Genomic DNA, 15244 nt, shown 5'->3' with positions numbered 1-15244 from the left:
GAACCCTGCTAGGACCAGGACATTAAAACATCTTGCTGTGCCTGACACAAATTCCTCCTTCATCTATCACCTCTTCATGGTGCTGCCTGAAGCAAATTGCTTTGTGCTATTGCACTGCAGAGCTGGCCCTGTATTAAGGGACCTGAGACTTTGGCGTACTGTTTTATTGAGCAGTTTTATAGGCCATGACTTTTTATTGTTGGGGCATTGTCCTTTTTTATATAGTACACTTGTGATTGCTGCAGCTCCTTAGATGAGATTTTACTGGATTTTAGTAATTTTAGACTAGATTTCATTGTATTAGAAGTTTTTAACGTTGTATGTTGCCCCAGGTTCAAAGAACTGGACTATTAGTGGAGGTGGCTGGATACTTTATGTTTATCACTTTCACTCTTTCACAGTGTTTCCTTTTGCCTTGGATAGCGTGCCTATGTCAATTCATTGCAGCATACACACCTCTTATTTCTGCCTAGTGTTCTCTGTTTTAGCATCCAGCTCTTTATTATCAGAGACGTGGAAAATTTGTCTACACATATATTTTTTGCAATATACTTTTGAGCAGTAAATTGATATTTAATACCTGAAATACATTTATTTTAACTACAGTGGTACCTCGGGTTAAGTACTTAATTCGTTCCCGAGGTCCGTTCTTAACCTGAAACTGTTCTTAACCTGAAGCACTACTTTAGCTAATGGGGCCTCCTGCTGCTGTCGTGCCACCGGAGCACAATTTCTGTTCTCATCCTGAAGCAAAGTTCTTAACCCGAGGTAATATTTCTAGGTTAGCGGAGTCTGTAACCTGAAGTGTATGTAACCTGAAGCATATGTAACCCGAGGTACCACTGGATTAGTATTTTAGTTTGGCAATTCAACTGAAATGTAACATCTTAAAACAATTCTCAGTCCTGTGACTTATAGGGTGGTTTTAAAATCGTTTAGGGAAGTCAAGAAGGGTCAGAAACAAAGCCAACCAATCAAAACATTAAGGTCTCTGAGATATTCCTTGTGAATTTTCTCAGACTAATCAGACTAATTTCCCTTTTCTGTATGCTTTTAGCCATTCCTGGCTCTTGAATAGATAGTTGATAAAAAGTTCAATGAACTGACCATTGGTATCAACAGAGACAGAGAATCTGCGAAAACCAGGGCGGAGAAAGAGAGCACTGCATTGAGTTGCTGTGTGTGCTCTGCGCTTCCAAGAGAGATCCCATGCATTTTATCATTTATTAATGTCTGCTTGTTACAGTGTGCTGTTTACTTGAGCTTGGACTAGCCTGAGGCAACAGAGGAACTGATTGTCCTCCGTTGCACAACATAATGTTTTGACAATTGCACACTCATTGCCTAATCCACGGAACTGACATTTTTCTTTGCATTAATTATCACTTCACTTTAACACTGTGCTGTGGAGCCCTTCTGGGATTTGTAAGATAAATGAGGGTGACTTGGACTGGTGGCCTCTGATACAGTTTTATTTATAGGTGCTAAAGAAGGCCAGAGACCTTTATTTCATAACACTTAAAAATGATGTTCAGGTTTGTGTAATAAGAATTTGAGAACAATTTCTAACACCTGCACTTCTCTTCCATTGCAGATAGATAGATCCAGGACTATGCAGTGTCTACTTTCAGAAGAGCTTTTCTGGATCGGTGAAACAGTCCATCTAGTAGTCTAACATCCCGTTTCCTACAGCGGCCAACCAGAGTCCTCTGTGAAGCCCACAAACAGGATGTGATGGCAGCAGTCCACTTCTCTTGTTGCTCCAAGAAGCTAGTATTCAGTGCCATTCTACCTCTGAACCTGGGTAATTAACATAGCCACCAAGTCTTGCAGTCAAGAAACATTCTGGACATCGGGATATATCGGCATACAGTATTACGGCGTTTAGCTGCTGATATCACTATGTTGAAAACCAGATATCGCTGAGCCCTACCTCCTACCTTCTGCCCTTTAAACTTCACTAAGACTCACTTATAACTCTCATGGTTTGAGGGCAGAAGGCAGACTACGGTAGGTATGGCCACAATCCAATACAGAGTCAAGCATGCTTAAGGGTGTTTTGTTGATTTCATGGGACCCAAGCCTGGATTTCAGTAGATCTGACCACACTTAAGAATGGCCTGAAAATATAGGCATGTGACCATCCTTACTTAATGAGATCTGCAAAGCAATATTAAGAGTGTTTATTCTGAAATTACAATGTGTTCAATGGACTTTACTTTCAGATAGGTGTCCTTAGAATTGTAGCCTACATGCATTTTCACACATGGCACTGGAAACATCTTTGAACCACTCATACTACAGTGGTACCTCAGGTTACATACGCTTCAGGTTACATACGCTTCAGGTTACACACTCCGCTAACCCAGAAATAGTGCTTCAGGTTAAGAACTTTGCTTCAGGATAAGAACAGAAATCGGGCTCCGGTGGTGTGGCGGCAGCAGGAGGCCCCATTGGCTAAAGTGGTGCTTCAGGTTAAGAACAGTTTCAGGTTAAGAACGGACATCCGGAATGAATTAAGTACTTAACCTGAGGTACCACTGTACTTGTTTGCAGTTTTGCCTACCAGCAATGTGGTCAAAAAAGCAACAACAGGCATTTCAAATTTATGTTCCGTGCAATGTAGGTATCATATTTCACAGGGAATGAAAAGAAACTCATCTAATAATCACCAGTGTATAGCTTAATCATAGAAAGAACATTTGAAAAGTTTCTAATTTAAAAGTTCAAGTTGACACAAAACTTTAGAATTTTGTGCCAGAGCTGCTTGTATTGAAAGAGAAAGTGTGAAAGGAAACCAGCTTCTAACATTATTAAAATTACAGAGTGAAAAATACCAAAGGAATGGCTACGTAAACAAGGTTATTCAAATGACTGAACATCCAATTAATGTCTTCTCCTACTCAAAAGTACTAGGTAGATGCATGATTCATGTACAAATCATATTCTAGCAAAGACTAGATCATCTTATGATATGCTAATGGAGCCCTTCAAAGTAATCTACAATCCTATGCATATCTATTCAGAAGTACTGTAAGACACACTGAATTCAGTGCAACTTCAATTCAGTGCTCCCAGGTGTGTATAGGATTGCAGCCCTGGATATTCCTGGAAAAGATCAATTATGCTTTTAATGTAATTTTCCATAACTGCCTACTCAAAGCTTCAAATAATATTGTCAAGTTTGTTTTCTCCATCTTTCTTAAGTCAATTAAATGGAACCTTTAAAAGGGGTGAAATGTAATTTATAGAGTGAACAGCTTGAAAAACCTGGAAATGTGCATGGTGTTAAGATTTCTCCAGTAGTTTTACCCTTGACAAATTCTGCAGAACCAGAACTTGAAATTAAATGATTTCATACTCCATCTGCAGTAGTCTCTGGATACCATGGGCTACATTTACACCAAACAGTCCACAGATGAGGAAATGCACCTTGTCAGGCTATGCCAGATGTCAATATCAGATTAAAAATTTGTGGAGGGGTTTCTTTCTTTTTTTTAAAAAAAAGAATGTTATTCTAAGAATGGGTACTTTTTGAAGTACACAAAAGTGGAAGCAGTTATTTTCCAAGTGCAAAGATACATTAAAAAGATCCATAAAAGAGAAATTAATTCTTTTTACATCAAAGATTGGATAAACTAAGCTGCAAAAAGTATACTGTTTTATAGTTTGTGTAAATATAGGCTGTGCCTGTCTTGAAAATGTGTGTAGCGTTTATGTTACAATCCTCCAATCGAGAGAATTTGCGGAACTGAAGATTCACTGTGGAACCAATGATCACTGAAGAAAAAGGGGTTAAGGAGTGGACTATTCTGGACCACATTCCCTCCCTTTCTTTCTGCTTCTCCATGTACATTTACAAACATTTGATAAACAATGCAACCATTTTTTTCCTCTTCACCCACTATTACTTTCTAAGCTCCTGGGTTTTGCCCTAGTGCAGTTGGAATGGTGAAGGTTGCTCTTAAAATCTATCTATATCATCTATCTATCTATCATCTATCTATCTATCTATCTATCTATCTATCATCATCATCTATCTATCTATCATCTATCTATCTATCTATCATCTATCTATCTATCTATCTATCTATCTATCTATCTATCTATCATCTATCTATCATCTATCTATATCTATCATCTATCTATCTATCTATATCATCTATCTATCTATCTATCTATCTATCTATCTATCATCTATCATCTATCATCTATCTATATCTATCTATCTATCTATCTATCATCTATCTATCTCTATCTATCTATCATCTATCTATCATCTATCATCTATCATCTATCTATCTATCTATCTATCTATCTATCATCTATCATCTATCTATCTATCATCTATCTATCTATCATCTATCTACCAATCATTTCTATACTGCCCTTCATCCAATAGATTCCAGAGCAATGAACAACATAACACTAAAATACACAATAAATCCATAGTATTAAAAACAATATTAGTCTCCAGCTAAAAATGCACAGTAGTCTCACAATGGAATCTTGACCATGTCTATTCATAAATAAGTCCAATTAAATTCAATGGGGTTTGTTCTCAGGTAAGTGGAGTTAGGATTGGAGTCTTAGGCATTATAGAAATTCAAATGTCTGGGAACTGTAGGTAACTGAGTGCATCTCTTTACAGAGAGCATTCCACAGGCAGGTCACCAGCACCAAATCACCTTCCCCAAGAGTTGTATCTGGAGAAGTGCTTCAGCAGAAGATAAAACAACAGGAACCAACATTTGGAAGGTAAAATTACATGGTAAGCTTATAAATGTATAGCTACACACCCTTGTGTTTACTTTCATTAAATTATAACCAGATATTGCCTTCATATTGAGATTCCAGATCTGATGCATTATGTCCACCTCTGTCCTTTACTAGGCACAGATTTGGGGTTTGCCTTCAGTATCACATTTCAATAAATTGGTTTAGGATGATCACAAATGAATATGCACTTTTAATTCTGTGTTGTGGTGATGGTCTCTCTCTCTCTCTCTCTCTCTCTCTCTCACACACACACACACTTGTGGTTCAGAACTCATTCAAACAAAACATTTCAGCATCAAATAAGTTTGAAATTATCCAACAGTAAACACAAATAGAATTAAAGCAGGTCCCGCATTCTGAATTAGATCAATGGTACGTCTAATCCAGTTATTCATAATCATCTTAGCCAATATTGTTAATGGTGAAAAGATGAACTACAACTGCACATCAAACTGTACAGAAGTTTTTTTGTTGGCTTAATTTAATAGAGAAGGAAATGAGAACCAGGAACACCACTGCATGCAAGATGTCTGCTAGGCCTCATACTTTTCCATCAGAGCAGCTACTCCTGTGTGTAACCATTACAGCTCATTGTTTAATTTGAAGTTTATTACTTTTCTTTATCTTTTGGTCTTGTAACACAGCCTGCAAAACTTTATTATACTCTTTCACTTTTACTGTAAGTGACTCTCTTGTGTTCTTTATGCCCACAGCAATATTTTCTCTGCCTCACCGCAGAAATCCATGCAGTTCCTATGGGACACTCTGAAGAGTTATTTATTTGCTCCTACCAGTGGAAATAACTGTACTGAAGCTGAACAAGCTAATGGCATTGGTGTGACAACAAGCTCAGTGGGTTGTGGAAATGCTTTATAAGCCTACACAAGTTAACGTATCCCTGTACCCTCCAGCAGTATTAGGGTTGTCAGGTCATCACCTGAGGCTCAGACCCGGGGATGCTGTGTGAAGCAGGGAGCTACTGAATCATGCCTGGAAACCAAAGGAGTGGAACCTCTTGGGATGGAGCTGATCCAAGTGACACCAGAGGGTGGCACCTGGCTGAGAGGGAGCATGGTTGTGCCTGGTAACTCTGGCTGCAGCCTGATGAATATGAAAAACTGCCTGGCACAGTGAATGGCAAAAAAGCTGCCCCCCTTAATTCTTGCCCTTCACTTTGAGACTCCTTCTCCTAAGAAGAATCTGAGACCCTGAAACTTCAGGTCAAACACTGAGCTCTCAGACCCTCCAAGTGTCCATATTTTCCAGGGACGTCCCTGATTTAGAGATGCTGTCCCAGTTTCTGATTTGTTCCCGGAATGTCCTGTTTTTCCTTAGGACTTTCCTATTTTTATTGGAGAAATATTGGAGGGTATGGGGTTATCCGACTCCTGAGCCTTCTGAAGGAAATCCTGTATGGGGAAGTTTTTTAATTTACACACACACACACACACACACACACAGCCACCCAGAGTAGCTGGGGCAACCCAGTAATATATGTGGGGTACAAATAGTAAAATTATCATTATGGAATGGGATGTCCCTATTTTAATCATAGAAATGTTGGACAGTATGAGCTCTGCAAATCCCAAATTGTACTTAATTAAGCCCTGGCAATCCTAAAATGGCTACAACATATATTTATTCTGTGCACCAATTGCTGGTGCTTGTTGGATGTATCAAAGTCTAGGGCAGACAGAAGAAAGGAGGTTTAGTGCTTGCTAGCCAGTAGATAACCCTTAGTGAAGAAAAATAATTGAATTGGTTCGGGTGTCGGTGTGGATGTGAACTGGGAAACAGCCCTAGTCTAGTCTTGTCTTGGTATAGATAAGTCACCTAACTGTGTACAAATGCTACAAAAACTGGATCTCCAAGATAGCATGCAGTCCTAAAGAACCACATATTGCCTTTTGCCAGTGAACCTGAACATAATGTATATTATGCAGATTGCTCATCAATTTACATCATTACACACTCCTCTTGAAATGGCAAACTTTGCTTTCGATGTCCCTAATGCAAAGAAGCAACGTTAAGATGCACTGCTGATTTGACTTTCTAATTCTACAGTTCCTGTATAAAATCATACAGGTCACGCATCACCAAATGTTAAAAGCATCACTACAGAGACAAATGGAGTATATTATGGCTGGAAGCAGCGCCCACAGGCTATCCCAACAGCCCCTGCTGGCTTTAAAGAGTCAAAAGAGGGTAGGGTTGGAGAATGAGAGCAGCTGTTGCTGCACATCTGCTCACTTTGGTGGAGAAAAAGGCTACCAGTGGCTACCAGTCACAAAGACTATATTCTACCCTAACTGTTGGAGGCTGCAGGCCTCTGAATACCAGTTGCCTGGAATAACAAGTTGCATTACGGTCCTGCATGTGGGCTTATCATAGGTATTTGGTTAGGAAAAGTCTTTATTTTGCATATCTGTAATTTTTATCAGGCCTAGGCTCCCGGAACTTCCAAATTCTGGGACATGGGAGGGGGGAGGAGAGAAAGGAGAATGGGAAGTTGGAGAGAAACATTGGAATGACTTTGCAAAAATACTTGCAATGCTGTGTTAAAAGGTATTGCATACAATGCCTTGGAGTAAGAAAAGTCTTTGAGGCAGATCTATAGGCTATCAGAAAGCAAAGTCTATTCAGTGTTCCATTTAAAATGAATTAAAATGGCAAGCTCTTTCTATTGCAACCTTTTGACATGGTTTCCCCTTTGCTATATGCTTTTCAAGAGTCCCCATGCCATTTTCTCAGTATCATTTGATGCAGGATAAAAGGACTAGACAGGCTTGTAATCTGTATGCTTATGATAGTAGTTTTGCACTCAAAAATTCCTAGCTGGTCAGAATTCAGAAAATTATATTTCAGTGTTCCTGGATACCTGGCTGGAATACTGATTTTGAAATGTTACACAACATTTCTTCAGCTCTCTACAGATTGCCATAGAATGCTAAGTATGAAACAATGTAAGTTCTGAAACAAAATGGAAGCAAATGCACAAACCAGGAATAGATGAAGACAATTCATTGCTATGAAGCTTTAATTTAGAGAGTGTCAGAGTTAGGGTAATCTGTATAATATCTCTTCTTCTTCTTAAAAGAAAAGAACTTAAAAGATATTGTGTGCAATATGCAGGGCACTCATTCCACTGTTTAGAATCAGAGCCAGAGATACGAAGGGCTCAACCACATTTACCTGTTGCCCTGCTCTTTCCAGGCACAGGTCTGCAATTTAAAGCTCTTAAGTCCAAGCTCTCTCTCTCTCTCTCTTTGCCCTGGAGCTTTTCCCATAAAAACCCACTCTTCAAAGCTGAAGGGCAACCAACAGCAATTCAGGCTTTCTGCGGACTGCCATTTGCTCTGATCCAGCTTTAAAGAGCAGGTTTTCATAGGGAAAGCTCTGGAACAAAAACAAAACAAACAAAAATGGACATGGAGCTTTAAAGCGCGGGCCATTCCTGCAAAGGGTGAAGGAAGCCCTAAGCAACACCTGTGATTATCTTGATAGCTACTTTTTAAAATACCCCATGGTCCAATAGTCTTTTGTTATTCAAATTGTTCATGGCTGCACACAAACATGGTGTGAAAAGACTGGAGTTGTAACATATATTTCAACTATGGGGAAAATCTGGCTTCCTCCCATATTTACATTACAAGTAACAGATATGAATGCTGACTTGCTTTTGCCTGTCTTCCCTCTCCTTCCATCACTGCACTTCCTTCTCTCCCTGTTTATTCTAAACTGACACTTAAATTATCTCTCTGGCTCTTAAAAATACTCTTCATACTATTCCTTGTTTGAAACTTCCTTGTTTGAAAACTTGTTTGTTTTTGATGTTTATCTGTTCTTCAAGTTACTGGGCTTGCAGCTTCTTCCTTCTTCTGTACTGCTGAAGAGTGCTTCTATCTTCTTCTCAAGAGATGCTTGGAGTATTTTCCTCTCCCAGTGCCACGGTATACATGTTTCTTAGACGTTTCCTTTTGGTAGGAACTACTTTTGATATCCTCAGCTCTGTCCCTCCCTCACCTATCAGCTCAGAGTTAAATGACAGACTGAGAACCTTAAGTGTAACTCGTACTTTGTAACCACTTGGGTCAGTTATTTAAAAATGGAGCTGCTCTTAAATTGTTTGGAAACTAAAGCTTGTGAAAAGAAGTGGGCACAGATAATGCCACTTTCCCCAGATGAACATCTGACAAGGAAGTGCTATTATTGTGACACTTTGCTTTTGGGATTCTCTTCCGGGGGGGGGGGGGGGGATGCAGCTTCTTAGAACCCTCCCAAAATGTAGGAAGCCTGTGAAAGCTTTTGAGAATTTTCTTTCTTTTTTTTCATAAATATTTTTTATTAACAGGCCAATCACATCACATTATCCAAATCACATTAGTTCCAAATTATACAGCCGAATTTTAAATTTTGTTGGGGGTACCCATACATCAAGCTCCAGACGAGTCCAAACATCACTTATATTACTGCATTAATTAAACAGTTCTATCCAGTTCAATCCAGATAGTCCTTTATTACTTTCTTCATCTTCTTGTTGTTATCGTATATTCCTTTCTTTGCGATCTCTGATAATTTTCACAAGCAGATTGGAAACAGACATGCTCTGTGTGGGTTTTGTACTCTCCAAAGATCATATCGCTCAGGGACAGCCGCTGTTCCTCGCTTCCATTAAAAAAAAAAAAAATCTTCGGTCTGTCCTTTACTTTTCTCAGACTTGCCCAGTATATCAGGAGGCTCTGTCAGGTCAAAATTACATTCCAGCAATCCTTCTCATTCCAATGGTCCTGATTCTCCTCCCCCTGTCCTTCTTTCTCCGGCAAGCCTGTCTTGGCGAGACGCCATTTTTTGACTGCGTCATAGAATTTTCCTCCGTTCTCATTGTTTACCAATCCTTTCTTTAGCTAAAATCCATCTCACACAGTTCTTAAATTCCTGCTTGTGATTAGTAAAACGCAACAATCTTGTTTCTTTCTGGGGTGGAGGGTTATTAATATCACATAGTTCAAAGAAAAAAGGTTTTTTCCTCCACCCCCCTTCATTCCAAACATACAGTCTCTTAATGGTGATTCATCAGAAGATTTACTTATCCGTCCGTCACTCCTGATCACAAAGATCCATTAATCAGCAGTCTTATCTCTCGAGCGTTACTTGATGTATGTGCTTCAGCTTCATTCCAATCGTATGTTTCCAATTATAATTCCGAGCTGAAGCTAACCAGCATGCGCTGATTGGAATCAGCATCAGGAAGAGATGACCGCATCGAGGGCTTGTGCCAAGTGACCTGCATCCCCAGACCTCGGATCTGGGGGTGCATTGTGGACACCGCTGGCAAGGCAGCCCCCCCATCTCCCGGGGGGGGGGTAGGAAGACTGCATACTTCCCATAGCAACCTCTTAATTACCTCGTATGGGTCAGAGAGATGTTATTGTCGGCCATCTTCCAATGTGCCACCTGGTGGCCCCCCAAAGCTTTTGAGAAGTTTCACAACCACAACCACAACCCATGATTATTATTACCCAACATGCTGTCATTGTGAATTTATTGGCTTATGGAGAAGAACACCAGAAGAACCCTGCTGAGTCAGGCCAAAGGCCCATCTAGTCTAGCATTCTGTTCTCACAGTAGCCAACCTTGCAAGACCTGAGTGCAGCAGCACTTTCCTCACCTGTGATTCCCAACAAGCAGTATTCATACTGCCTCTGACAGTGGAGGGAGGTAGGACATAGCCATTGTGGCTAATCGCCATTGATACTTGGATGTTTTCGGTAAATCTGATGGTTTTAAACTTGGATTTTATTGGGGTTTTTTTTCATTTTGATGCAATGATTGATGTATGCTTGTAGCCCCAGCTCTGTTGAACTGTTGCAGACTGCTTCTCCTGGGGCAGTACTCAGTCAAAGTCAAGTGAGTCGGGGTCAAGAGGAAGGACTGCCAGATGGGCTCCATTCTCTTGGTACAGCTCCTTCGAATTGCTCTCAGGTTTCTTCTCTTAATGTACCACATAATGCATGAAACAAAGTGGCATCATTTAGAGTTGTGCAACAGAAGGGCACTTTAGTATAGCAATTTATTCATCAGGATTATTTCTTCTTCTGCTACTTTTGTTATATACCCTGTATTATGTAGTGTCCTTGCAGGAAGGGCTCTGAAGTTAAGGATAAGTCTTTGGGCCAGCCTCTTTGTTGCCAAATCCTTAGATTGTTGAAGCCTATGTCCTTCTAGATTGTCAGCACTGAAGCCTTTTAATTTACAACTTTTTGGTTCAGTGGCTGCAGTGGAAAGGTGCTGTTTAAACAGTAATGTCTTGGTCTTTGATACAAATGACGAAATGATAACTTTGGTAATTTAAGACATCAAATCTCATTATGTTTTGACTCCGTGTAATATTAAGATAAAGTTCAAGGTTCTGCCAGCACTACAAGTAGGACAATATTTAGTGAAAATCCTATGACAAACACTCTCTCCTTCCGATTACAGGTCTCATGTTCTCTAACCGAAATGTACTAACCAAATCCTGTCTTGTGGGAAACTGTGCTGATGCCTTTTCAAAGCCACAGGGATGCAAACATCAGCCTGTTAATCTAATTATCTTGTGCAACCACTTTAGGCAGTACGGTTAAAAAGAGAGAAAACAGCGGTAGCGGCAGTATGACTGCATTATTAAAACCAAATGCAGATGGGCTTTTTAAAAAGATGCCTCTGCTAGATTCATCAGCAAACCCTTTTTCCAAGAGCTCAATTATGAGTCAAATTTAGTGCCATTTCCCTAACTGCAGTATCAAAAGAGAAAGAGTTTTGAAAACACAAATCCTTTCCAACATTACAAAATTACCACCCCCTTTCATAACAGGTGGGTAATTGAATGACGTGGGTGCTAAAATGCTAACATTATGCAATTATTTGATGGGTCTTTTGTCATGACTCCTGACCAATAAAAATGGTGCTACTCCTCCCTCTCTCTCACACAGTGAGGAAGCAGTCAATCCCTCTCTGCTAAATTTAATAAGCCAGGAGAGATAGAGATCAAGGTGGCCATGTGGAAAAGTATATCGCTACCAGCCCCTTGCCCACATCAGCTGACTGTAGAAGCTGAAGCCTGTCCCATAACACATTCATGTCTCCAGCACTGGATAATTAACCTGGAATTGCAACAACTGCAGAGTCAATGTCACTCCAAAGTCAAGTGGCTTTATCCTCAATGTATGTTGCCAGTTGGTCAAAGTGAGTCCTTAAATGCTCCACAGGCCCTCCCTCCAACTTTTAGTATGGTTGGCCACCACTATGACACTATACACAGAGAGTGCAGCAAAGGATTTACAAAGGAAAATTAGGCACTTTTAGAACCTATCTTACATAGATGTAACCTTCTCTTGGAGACTGAAGAACGTCAAACATTAGGAACATAGTGAGCTGGGCCAGAATCTACTTCAGTATTGTCTATACTGTTTGGCAGTGAATCCCCAGGGCTTCAGACAAGGTCTCTCTCAGTCCTGGCTGGAAAGGCCAGAGTTCGAGCCCAGGACCTTTTGCACAAAAAGCATATGCTCTGTGACTGAACTATAACCCTTTTGCTAAGAGTGTACTAAAATATATGAAGATACAGTAGATTATGAAATACATTAGATTATGGTGTGTATGACAAGAAGGGGCTTTTGAGTGGGTCCCTTCCAGTTTTCTGGTTTCCAAAACACATGCATCAGCTTTCCAAAGATATAAGAGAGAGGCAGACCCAGACGCTCACTTGCAGGCACAAGGAATAAATATCACAGTAAATTATCAGTGGGTTGTATCCAACAAACTTCTACTCAGAATAAAATTAAAGGATGTAAGTTAGTGATGTTTATTGATCTCATTTGGTATCCTCTGGCCTTGCACTGGATACAGTCCTAAGTATATAATTTTTATTAATTGGGTTCCTTTTTTATTCAAAACAATAAATTTTAATTTTGTTTTCACAAATAATTAGAAGGAAACAGTTCAAAGGCAGGGCACAGATCCATCCAAAGTGATTCCCCCCCGCCCCAGTTGAGAGTCGGACAAAATCTAAATGCTTTGCCTACGTCCGTAAGTTTCACTGTAGTGAAGATCCAAAATTTTAAGATGGAGAACTGTTCTCTAAGGACCCTAACAATCCAGTTATCAAGGCTAATTTTTCTGAACCGTGGAGGGGAAAGATAAACAGTAACTTCTAATATATGCAGTGGTGGTTTTCCTTAGGGCTTAATTTAATTCTGGGCATCTCAAGGCTGTCCCCCAAAACTTGTTGGACTCAGCTCTGGAAGATGTGAAATCATAAAGATGAGAGTGCTTCTGAATATAGCTCATGGGGCCTTTGTTTACAGCTGAGTGAACCTTGAACACGGAGGGGATTAATCTAAAGATTTCCAGGGCAAATGATGCAACATCCAAACCGGGATGAGCATCCTCGTTTAATTAGACTTTGGCAAGTTACAAACTAAATTCACCCAACTCTTGCTGGAAAGAAAAACAAAATACTCGGCATCAAGGGCTGAAATGAATCCTCTGCCCTCCAATATACAAACTAGGGATATGTGAGGAGAAGGCTGCTCACGCAGAATTAAACTGAGCCCTTCAAAGTAAGTTCCAGTGATCAACAGAATACTTTGGGGTCAGGGCAGGGTAGCATGTGGTGGCGGCTTCTTCAGCAGTTCCCAAAACTAAAGGTTCAAAAGCCTACAAAGAATGCAGGAAGCTGCCAAAGCATCTAACAAGAACAGATTTAAATGCACAGCTAAGGTAAGCAGTGCTTTAAAAACCCCAAGGCACACTATGCAAAGGAAAAATAAAATTGAATATAGAAGGAAATCACAGTTTACATGGCATTTAAATGTAAAAGAAGAAAATACATCTGAGCTGTCAAAAAACATTACAAGAGGAAAAAGCAACCTCATAAGTTTCCTTAGGCAAATGCATTTCAACAAGGCCTGGTGCAAGGTAGAAATATCTCAAGGACTTTTGCTGAAAGTTCTCCAACACCTCAGAATGACCTGGCCTGGGGCAAATGCTTCCCTGCCAATTCTCTGTGTCCCTAGCCTTCCTTGCAGAAAAAGTTTTCCTCTTTCCTAAACTTACGGAGAGAGAAGAAAAGCTGGGTGTGCAGAAGTCTCTCCCGTTTGCAAGACCTCCCTTCGCTTTTTTCGACATAGTCTGGAAGCCTTCTCACCCAACCCCTATTCCTTCTGGCCAAAGGTACCTTCCAGTAGTGCACTCTCTCTCTCTCTCTCTCTCTCTCTCTCTCTCTCTCTCTCTCTCTTAGTCTGTTTGTCTGTCTGTCTGGGCTACTCCTTGTACCTTCATCAGGGACCTAGAGACACTGGCCAATGACAATACTCAGGGATCAGTTACTGTAATATTCCTGTAATCCCTTTAGTCTAATGCAAACTCAGCCTTTCCCTTCATGTCCCCTGCCTCTCGAGCATATATTCTAAGCAAACAGAATTGGGGGAAGATAGAGTTTAGAATAACGAGCTTATTCATGAGCCGAGCCAAAATTCAAATGATTTTGACTGTTCATAAAAAGCTGCTTATTTCTGAAGTTGGGTGGGAGGGTGTGAAACCTCCTCTTTCCCAGTTCCAAAACTCAGCAATATCATTAGCTGTAAGGCAAATTAATTAATAAAGGGAGCCTCAGTGGAAATTAGCATTTCCATCAGTGCTGCAGCCAATCATGGCACTCCACCAGGTTATATAAACCCCAAACTAGACCGGGGCTTAAATACATAGCAGACAGTATCTTGTTTTTCGTTAACTAATTACATGGATCTGGGAGCCCAATTCTCACCTTGAAGGCCATGAGAATTTACTCCAGCAAGTGAATAGGGATGAATCATATTTTGTCAAATTTATTTTTCTCTCATTGTGAACTTTCTTTTCACTCTACCTTACACATCCGACAACAGTCAGTGTTTAAATTGATCACCAACTGCACACACAGGATACCTGTAAATCCACAGCCATATCTTTTGCTGCAGACTATATAACAAGGGACATCCATTTTGACCAGGTGAACACCTGTCCCTCAAGAAGCAATGACAGAAAAAGACTTGCAGAGCAATAGCAAAAATAGTCATTTATATGCACCTGGGACACTCCATAGACAAACTGCAGAAAGATCACTGCTTTAAGGAAATATTTTTTGTTCTTTGGGGTTCATAACATATAGGGAGGGAATAGAGTGACTGTATTTATTTAAATCTTTTTGCTATCCTGAATGTAAGATAGGGGTTATTCTAAAGTGCCTCCTTCAAGACAGCAGTCACAGCTATATAAGGCACCTTACACATTTATTCTTTGCTCCAGAATTGCGGCTTCAGGATTTCTCTTTGCTAGTCTTTCTCTTAATGCACTTCAGAGACTGTTCTCTGCAACGTGAAGAGCCAGAGTATGAAATGTACAGTAGGGGGCAGTTTGGTTTCATGCTTGGGGTTGTGGCTTACCTGTA

The 15244-nt window shown here is 40.2% G+C and overlaps 1 protein-coding gene and 1 long non-coding RNA gene across 5 annotated transcripts in view; one reads left to right on the top strand and one right to left on the bottom strand.

Moving 5' to 3' along the window:
• The window catches only part of LOC310673055 (phospholipid-transporting ATPase VB-like), a 142879-nt gene that overhangs the window by 27585 nt on the left and 100050 nt on the right, over positions 1-15244 (bottom strand). The gene's annotated exons all lie outside the window — the stretch shown is intronic.
• Positions 456-5886, top strand: LOC310673076. The gene is made up of 3 exons (XR_014508813.1): positions 456-1804; positions 4652-4771; positions 5493-5886. It is a non-coding gene; the product is annotated as an uncharacterized lncRNA (long non-coding RNA).

Source organism: Podarcis tiliguerta (genome assembly GCF_965153285.1).
Source record: "Podarcis tiliguerta genome assembly, chromosome: 2".
Classification (NCBI taxonomy): Eukaryota; Metazoa; Chordata; class Lepidosauria; order Squamata; family Lacertidae; genus Podarcis; species Podarcis tiliguerta.
The sequence above is the reverse complement of the archived record's forward strand: the minus strand, read 5'-3'. Positions and strand labels throughout refer to the sequence as shown.